Genomic DNA, 7,534 nt, shown 5'->3' with positions numbered 1-7,534 from the left:
TCAGACAGTTAGACAAGCCTACGCCCATGTTCGCCTTAGATGGTAGTCATCTTCCCTGTATCAGATTTGAGACACTACCTTTAACCCTCACAGTATCTGGTAACCACAGTGAGACTATTTCTTTTTTTGATTTTTCGTTCACCTTTTACACCTGTTGTTTTGGGTCATCCCTGGCTAGTATGTCATAATCCTTCTATTAATTGGTCTAGTAATTCTATCCTATCCTGGAACGTTTCTTGTCATGTGAAGTGTTTAATGTCTGCCATCCCTCCCATTTCTTCTGTCCCCACTTCTCAGGAGGAACCTGGCGATTTGACAGGAGTGCCGGAGGAATATCATGATCTGCGCACGGTCTTCAGTCGGTCCCGAGCCAACTCCCTTCCTCCTCACCGGTCGTATGATTGTAGTATTGATCTCCTTCCGGGGACCACTCCTCCTCGGGGTAGACTATACTCTCTGTCGGCTCCCGAACGTAAGGCTTTCGAGGATTATTTGTCTGTGTCTCTTGACGCCGGTACCATAGTGCCTTCTTCCTCTCCGGCCGGGGCGGGGTTTTTTTTTGTTAAGAAAAAGGACGGTACTCTGCGCCCCTGCGTGGATTATCGAGGGCTGAATGACATAACGGTTAAGAATCGTTATCCGCTTCCCCTTATGTCATCAGCCTTCGAGATTCTGCAGGGAGCCAGGTGCTTTACTAAGTTGGACCTTCGTAACGCTTACCATCTCGTGCGCATCAGAGAGGGGGACGAGTGGAAAACGGCGTTTAACACTCCGTTAGGGCATTTTGAGTACCGGGTTCTGCCGTTTGGTCTCGCCAATGCGCCAGCTGTTTTTCAGGCATTAGTTAATGATGTTCTGAGAGACATGCTGAACATCTTTGTTTTTGTCTACCTTGACGATATCCTGATTTTTTCACCGTCACTCGAGATTCATGTTCAGCACGTTCGACGTGTTCTCCAGCGCCTTTTAGAGAATTGTCTCTACGTGAAGGCTGAGAAGTGCTCTTTTCATGTCTCCTCCGTTACTTTTCTCGGTTCAGTTATTTCCGCTGAAGGCATTCAGATGGATTCCGCTAAGGTCCAAGCTGTCAGTGAGTGGCCCGTTCCAAGGTCACGTGTCGAGTTGCAGCGCTTTCTAGGTTTCGCTAATTTCTATCGGCGTTTCATTCGTAATTTCGGTCAAGTTGCTGCCCCTCTCACAGCTCTTACTTCTGTCAAGACGTGTTTTACGTGGTCCGGTTCCGCCCAGGGAGCTTTTGATCTTCTAAAAGAACGTTTTACGTCCGCTCCTATCCTCGTTACTCCTGACGTCACTAGACAATTCATTGTCGAGGTTGACGCTTCAGAGGTAGGCGTGGGAGCCATTCTATCCCAGCGCTTCCAGTCTGACGATAAGGTTCATCCTTGCGCTTATTTTTCTCATCGCCTGTCGCCATCTGAACGCAACTATGATGTGGGTAACCGCGAACTGCTCGCCATCCGCTTAGCCCTAGGCGAATGGCGACAGTGGTTGGAGGGGGCGACCGTTCCTTTTGTCGTTTGGACAGACCATAAGAACCTTGAGTACATCCGTTCTGCCAAACGACTTAATGCTCGTCAAGCTCGTTGGGCGTTATTTTTCGCTCGTTTCGAGTTTGTGATTTCTTACCGTCCGGGTAGCAAGAACACCAAGCCTGATGCCTTATCCCGTCTTTTTAGTTCTTCTGTGGCTTCTACTGATCCCGAGGGGATTCTTCCTTATGGGCGTGTTGTCGGGTTGACAGTCTGGGGAATTGAAAGACAGGTTAAGCAAGCACTCACGCACACTGCGTCGCCGCGCGCTTGTCCTAGTAACCTTCTTTTCGTTCCTGTTTCCACTCGTCTGGCTGTTCTTCAGTGGGCTCACTCTGCCAAGTTAGCTGGTCATCCCGGTGTTCGAGGCACTCTTGCTTCTATTCGCCAGCGCTTTTGGTGGCCGACTCAGGAGCGTGACACGCGCCGTTTCGTGGCTGCTTGTTCGGACTGCGCGCAGACTAAGTCAGGTAACTCTCCTCCTGCCGGTCGTCTCAGACCGTTCCCCATTCCTTCTCGACCATGGTCTCACATCGCCCTAGACTTCATTACCGGTCTGCCTTTGTCTGCGGGGAAGACTGTGATTCTTACGGTTGTCGATAGGTTCTCTAAGGCGGCACATTTCATTCCTCTCGCTAAACTTCCTTCCGCTAAGGAGACGGCACAAATCATCATCGAGAATGTGTTCAAAATTCATGGCCTCCCGTTAGACGCCGTTTCAGACAGAGGTCCGCAATTCACGTCACAGTTTTGGAGGGAGTTCTGTCGTTTGATTGGTGCGTCCGTCAGTCTCTCTTCCGGGTTTCATCCCCAGTCTAACGGTCAAGCAGAGAGGGCCAATCAGACGATTGGTCGCATACTACGCAGCCTTTCTTTCAGAAACCCTGCGTCTTGGGCAGAACAGCTCCCCTGGGCAGAATACGCTCACAACTCGCTTCCTTCGTCTGCTACCGGGTTATCTCCGTTTCAGAGTAGTCTGGGTTACCAGCCTCCTCTGTTCTCATCCCAGCTTGCCGAGTCCAGCGTTCCCTCCACTCAAGCGTTTGTCCAACGTTGTGAGCGCACCTGGAGGAGGGTGAGGTCTGCACTTTGCCGTTACAGGGCACAGACTGTGAGAGCCGCCAATAAACGTAGGATTAAGAGTCCAAGGTATTGTTGCGGCCAGAGAGTGTGGCTTTCCACTCGCAACCTTCCTCTTACGACAGCTTCTCGTAAGTTGACTCCGCGGTTCATTGGTCCGTTCCGTGTCTCCCAGGTCGTCAATCCTGTCGCTGTGCGACTGCTTCTTCCGCGACATCTTCGTCGCGTCCATCCTGTCTTCCATGTCTCCTGTGTCAAGCCCTTTCTTCGCACCCCCGTTCGTCTTCCCTCCCCCCCCCGTCCTTGTCGAGAGCGCACCTATTTACAAGGTACGTAGGATCATGGACATGCGTTCTCGGGGACGGGGTCACCAATACTTAGTGGATTGGGAGGGTTACGGTCCTGAGGAGAGGAGTTGGGTTCCGTCTCGGGACGTGCTGGACCGTTCACTGATTGATGATTTCCTCCGTTGCCGCCAGGATTCCTCCTCGAGTGCGCCAGGAGGCGCTCGGTGAGTGGGGGGGTACTGTCATGTTTTGTCTTATATTGTCTTGTCATTTTGCTTTTCCTTCTGTTCGTTTTCCCCCTGCTGGTCTTTTTAGGTTTGTTCCCCTTTTTCTCTCTCCCTCCCTCTCTCTCTTCTCTCTATTGTTCCGTTCCTGCTCCCAGCTGTTCCTATTCCCCTAATCAATCATTTAGTCTTCCCACACCTGTTCCCTATCTTTTCCCCTGATTAGAGTCCCTATTTCTCCCCTTGTTTTCCGTTTCTGCCCTGTCGGATCCTTGTATATTGTTCACCGTGCTGTGTCTTTGTATCGCCCTGTCGTGTCGTGTTTCCCTCAGATGCTGCGTGGTGAGCAGGTGTCTGAGTCTGCTACGGTCAAGTGCCTTCCCGAGGCAACCTGCAGTTTATTATCGAGTCTCCAGTCAGTTCTCGTGATTACGAGTGGGATTGTTTTTTATGCTTTATTTACCGCTCCGATTTGTCTAGGAGTATTGCTATTTCCTTTAACTGGATTAAAGACTCTGTTTTCGCCAAGTCGCTTTTGGGTCCTCATTCACCTGCATAACAAATAGTCAGGAATGAATCGCAAGGAAGGTGGATCCTTTGAATATGAAAGTGGACGAAAAAGAGATTTGGCTCATTAATCTAGATGGTCCACATCAGGATGATCCACACTTCTTCAAAAACATTTATACCAATTTTTGGAACTTACAGGCAACAAATGATCTAATCATTATGGTAGGAGACTATAACACAGTATTAAGTATCTCAATGGACCTTAAAGGTAATCACTATACAAACTATCATCACCGTGCTCTTAGGGAAATTACAAATATTATGGACACATTAGAAATAGTGGATATTTGGAAACTAAAAAAACCCAGACCTAGTCAGATATGCATGGAGGAGACTTAATCAAGCTAGTTGTCTTGACTACTTTCTTGTCTCTTTCTCTCTTGCATCAAAGGTTAAAACGTTTTAATAGGAGACAGAATGCGATGGGATCTTCAAATCAAATCAAATATATTTATATAGCCCTTCGTACATCAGCTGATATCTCAAAGTGCTGTACAGAAACCCAGCCTAAAACCCCAAACAGCAAGCAATGCAGGTGTAGAAACATGGTGGCTAGGAAAAACTCCCTAGAAAGGCCAAAACCTAGGAAGAAACCTAGAGAGGAACCAGGCAATGAGGGGTGGTCAGTCCTCTTCTGGCTGTGCCGGGTGGAGATTATAACAGAACATGGCCAAGATGTTCAAATGTTCATAAATGACCATCATGGTCAAATAATAATAATCACAGTACTTGTCGAGGGTGCAGCAAGTCAGCACCTCAGGAGTAAATGTCAATTGGCTTTTCATAGCCGATCATTTAGAGTATCTCTACCACTCCTGCTGTCTCTAGAGAGTTGAAAACAGCAGGTCTGGGACAGGTAGCACGTCCGGTGAACAGGTCAGGATTCTATAGCTGCAGGCAGAACAGTTGAAACTGGAGCAGCAGCACAGCCAGGTAGACTGGGGGACAGCAAGGAGTCATCATGCCAGGTAGTCCTGAGGCATGGTCCTGGGGCTCAGGTCCTCCGAGAGAGAGAAAGAAAGAGAGAAAGAGAGAATTAGAGAGAGCATACTTAAATTCACACAGGACACCAGATAAGACAGGAGAATTACTCCAGATATAATAAATTGACCCTAGCCCCCCGACACATAAACTACTGCAGCATAAATACTGGAGGCTGAGACAGGAGGTGTCAGGAGACACTGTGGCCCCATCCGATGATACCCCCGGACAGGGCCAAACAGGAAGGATAAATCCCACCCACTTTGCCAAAGCACAGGGGGGCAACCCCCAGAATTAAAAGGGTTTTACCAGGTACTGTTCAACCTGATCAGACAGAGAGGTCGGCCGCGAGGGAGATAATATACAACAACTACTAGCAATAAAGGAACATCATGAAACACACAAGAGCTAGGAATAGTATTTATAGCAGATTTTGAAAGGGCATTTGATAAAGACTGGATTTGATTTATAAATGCCTGGATTTTTCAATTTCGGTAATTCTCTTATAAAATGGGTAGAAATAATATATAACAACCCCAGGTGTAAAATAAACCTCTCTCTAAAAGCTTCACTCATTCAAAAGTTTTATTTGAACCCTAAACGGTTCTCAAGTAGATTACTAAGAAAAGCTCATCCATTGTTTAAAATTGTTCTTTTTGCCTTTGTGCAGATTGCCATGTCTCATTTTTGATTAATTGAAAATTATACTTTTTTCAAAGTAACTATTTTTCAAACAATCATTGCAGAGCTGGCTACAATTTCAATTTCATCCCCCTGAAAAGATAGAACAAATATTACGGCTGAACTCAAATGTGCTGGTTGATAAAATACCTGTACTTATGGGAAAGATGTTAGAAAAGGGGTATTTTCTTCTTAAATGATATTGTAAATTGTAATGGTAGAGTTCTGACCTTAATGGAGTTATCAGAATTATACGGAAAGGTCTGCTCAATCCAAGAGTACAACCAATTGATTACAGCATCGCCCCAAAAAAGGAGAAGGCGGGTGGCAGTGGGAGGAGGTCGGGAACTGGTCTATCTACCCAATATAAAGGATCAAAACTAGTGGAGGAATAAAAATAGCATAAATGGGAAAGTATACCAGTTTCATTTGAGGACCGGGATGTTTACAACTGTGCCATACAGATTGCGAAATAGTTGGGAAGAGATTTTTGATTCCATGGTACAGGGTGTATGAGTTGATATATAAAACACGAGATTTAAGACTTCATGCTTTTCAGCAAAAATTATTATATAGAATTCTTGCCACCAACGAAATGTTGAATATTTGTGGCATAAAATCATATAAGCTCTGCAGATTTTGTTGTGAGGATACAGAATCAATAGACCATTCATTTTGGTATTGCCCTCAGTGTAACAGATTTCTTCTTCCTCCTCTGAGGAAGAGTAAGAGAGGTCGGACCAATGTGCAGCGTGGTAAGTGTCCATTTTAATATAGAAAACTGAACACTACAAAAAATACAAAATAACACTGTGAATGCACAAACGAAAATCGAAACAGTCCCGTGTGGTACAGACACAGGAAACAATCACCCACAACTCAAAGGTGAAACCAGGCTACCTAAGTATGGTTCTCAATCAGGGACAACGATTGACAGCTGCCTCTGATTGAGAACCATACCAGACCAAACACAGAAATCCCAAATTATAGAAAAAAGAACATAGACAACCCACCAAACTCACGCCCTGATCATACTAAAACAAAGACATAACAAAAGAACAAAGGTCAGAACGTGACACTCAGGTAGCCTGTTTCTGGTCTCAGGTTCAGGAATGGCTTGAAAATGCATAGCATTGATCTAAAATTGACCCTAGAAATTGTACTGTTAGAAGGTCTGGAGAGACCGGGTGAGTCAATTTCTAATATACTAATACTCTTAGTAAAAGTATTTATCTTCAACTCGCAATCTGTGGATTCTATTCTATTTGATATATTGAAATTGTACGTTAAACATCACAGGATAGTTGAAAGATATGTGTTGGGTAGAAACCCGAAGTGGGTGGCCAGCAGAGATGGAAACAAGTGGGAGTGGAATTGCTGTGTGAGAGATAGAATGATGGTCAAAGATAACAGCAAAAGAAGACAAGAGGGAGTGGAGTTGCTGTGTGAGAGATAGAATGATGGTCAAAGATAACAGCAAAAGAAGACAAGAGGGAGTGGAGTTGCTGTGTGAGAGATAGAATGCAGCGTCATTGCAAGTATATTGTATGTTTCGAGTATTCAACAATAACAAAAAATATATATAAAAAATTTGAAATAAGGATAGCAGTAGCACAGCAGTTGATTGAAAGTATGTTTATGATGTGATGGTTATATTGGAGAAATGGTAAGCCAAGCCTTAGCAGAAAAGAGGAGAGGGAGAAGAAGCATTGGGAGACTGCCATCAAGCTGAAGAAATGTAGGCAAACCAGTGTTTTAACAACAATGTGTGGGCTTATTGTTCCTTGGCAAGAGACGTCACAGCAGCTGCTACACAATAGTTGATTCATGAAGAGGATGTGTCAGGGGGAAGTTCATATTAAAGCATCCTGGGCCACCATGAGATGGATTGAGATCTCTACCTGGTAGTGATACTGTAGGTGTCATCATCCGTCTGGTGGGCCACCATGAGATGGATTGAGATCTCTACCTGGTAGTGGTACTGTAGGAGTCATCATCCGTCTGGTGGGCCACCATGAGATGGATTGAGATCTCTACCTGGTAGTGGTACTGTAGGTGTCATCATCCATCTGGTGGGCCACCATAGAGATGGATTGAGATTTCTACCTGGTAGTGGTACTGTAGGTGTCATCATCCGTTTGGTGGGCCACCATAGAGATGT

Source organism: Oncorhynchus gorbuscha, unplaced genomic scaffold (assembly GCF_021184085.1).
Source record: "Oncorhynchus gorbuscha isolate QuinsamMale2020 ecotype Even-year unplaced genomic scaffold, OgorEven_v1.0 Un_scaffold_2792, whole genome shotgun sequence".
NCBI classification, from domain to species: domain Eukaryota; kingdom Metazoa; phylum Chordata; class Actinopteri; order Salmoniformes; family Salmonidae; genus Oncorhynchus; species Oncorhynchus gorbuscha.
The sequence above is the reverse complement of the archived record's forward strand: the minus strand, read 5'-3'. Positions refer to the sequence as shown.